The sequence below is a fragment of the Lactuca sativa genome, chromosome 6 (assembly GCF_002870075.4).
Source record: "Lactuca sativa cultivar Salinas chromosome 6, Lsat_Salinas_v11, whole genome shotgun sequence".
Classification (NCBI taxonomy): Eukaryota; Viridiplantae; Streptophyta; class Magnoliopsida; order Asterales; family Asteraceae; genus Lactuca; species Lactuca sativa.
Window position 1 is genome coordinate 177,014,128 of NC_056628.2, and position 2,414 is coordinate 177,016,541.

Consider the following 2,414-nt stretch of genomic DNA (forward strand, 5'->3'; position numbering starts at 1 on the left):
GCTATGATCTCGGACGAGAAGGAAGAGACGAAGCAGCGGGACTGATCGTCTTCTGTCTTGGAAGTAGTTGCGAAGGGGAAAGAGGTCCGATGGGGGTCTGGGAGGCGTCGCGAGCAGCAGTAGCGACGATGACGGGGTGTTCGGTTGGTTTGCTCGACGGGAGGGGAAGAGGACTGCGAGGGTTCGGTGTGTCTGCTGCTTCGATCGGTTTCAAGTTCTCTCTTTTTTTTTTTGAGATTTTTTTTCTTTTTTTTTTTGTTTGATAGAAATCATTGGGGTGTTTGGGTTTTCCTGGAAAATCGATGATAATGAAGGGGATATGGGTTTAATTTTTGACAGAAATCCATGTGTGTTTGGATTGGGTGTTTGAGCTTTGGTATTTTGACAGGGAAAATGAAGAATATCAGGGTTCTTCTCTTTGTTGATGATGTTTGATCTTGGTTGGATACGAAGAAGGAGACAGAAAGAAGAAATATGGAGTAGTTTGCGTGTTGATTCTTTTTATCATTGTATTGATTGTTCATTTTGACATTGTACAGGTTGTTAGTGTGGTTTTGTCTATTATTTATGTATGGTGTAGGATTATCCGAGTCCCTTGTATGTACACTTAGACTAGTTTTTTTTTTTTTTTTTTTTTTTTTTTTTTTTTTTTTTTTTGAAACGGCGAATACCATGACGAAGCCTTCCGCTTTTTTGAGCGGAAGTCCGGGTTCGAGTTCTTTTACAGGGCAAACCCTTATCCTTTTTTAATGGGATTCCAATGGGAGTCGAACTCCCCACCTGCCTTCAATGGTTGTAAGCCCTACACCTTTTTCCCAACTCGGCTGGGTTTCATTGGTACATTTAAGCTAGTTAAGAGGTGGAAGTAATTGGTTTTCAATTCTTATTTGTTTTTTTTTCTTTATGGAATGTATTTGTTTTAAATTTGCAAGTAGTGTTTTGTGTAGTGTATTAGTTCAATCATTTGTCTTTTGTATACAATGTATTGGTTTAATTATTTATTTGTGATTAAATTGTTAAGAAATTTTATTAGTTTTATTCGTGCAATATAGTTTTATTCGTGCGATATACGTATATATAAAATGAAATTAATACGTTAGGAAATATAAAATTATTAATTTGTTAAACATTGGTTTTTTAAATTAAATATTGACATATATCTAATATATATGTATGAAAAATTAATTCGCCATATATAATTGATTATGACATATGTCTCATACACTATTATATACATACGTATATAAATTTATATACATTTAGTGTTGTTATAATTTTTATTTATTATATATATATTAAAAGTGTGAGGGGCTAGCTACGATAGTTGTTCCATTCATTTTCCTCCGGTTGCTGCTTCTTCGACCCTTTCTGAGTGTCTCCCAACGCCATCGATTTCCAGTGAAATACGACCGTTCTTCCCGATCACCATCTATCTTCCATATTACCAGACTAACCTCACTGTCTTTTTTTGTCATAGTTCAGACCCAAAACCCTCTCACCACCACTGCTCTATATGTCGCTGCTCTCCGATTATAGGATATCTTGTGAACTGCAAAACCTCCACAAACCCAGCCCCAACTCCATCATCGTCTACTTCTTCCCAATGGAGACCGGCTTTTCCTCTATTGTGAGCACCAAAGCATCATCGTCGCCACTTTATGTGTGAACAGACTTCTGTTCTACTTCTCATGTCGGAATCCCTTTTCCAACCAACCATCGGTATACTTATCACCATCTACCTCCATAATTGATTTTGTGTGTTTTGAGTGACTAGGTATTGAAGCTCTAATACCATTCAACCCTTCAATCAAAATTCTTCTTCATCTTCGATTACAAGTCATCAATTTTTTGTGTGTGTTTTTAGCGACCGAAAAAGAACAGTTCACCGTCGTCTCTACTCTAAACTATCGTAGGACGAAATAGACAAAGAAAGAGAGCAAAGGTGAGTACAACGTCTTTTCTTTGATTTTGGCTGCCAGGTAAACTCTGATTTTCTCTCGATTTCTACCTTTTTCCAATACGAAACGTTTAGTTTAGGTTAAATAGAGTTTTTATTCTAATATTTGAAGGATGGAATAGGTCGTGGCTAAATTCAGGGTCGGTCCGTTGATTTTATGGGCCCAGTGCGAAACTAAAAAAATGGGCCCCAATATATATATTTTTTACTTATACCAAAAATTCATTAATTATTCCATAATTGCTATAATATGAAGCAAAACAAAAGAACGATAAAACAATAGATAATCTTACAAAACTACATGAATCGTGAGACTTTCCTAGCATTCTTGGAAACAAAATTGTTCACCAACTCTTCATAATCAATAGTATCTAATATATCGTTCCCATAACTATTATCGCCAATCCATTAAGTCTTTCTTGTGACATTGTGGACCATAAGTAGGACTTCAACAACT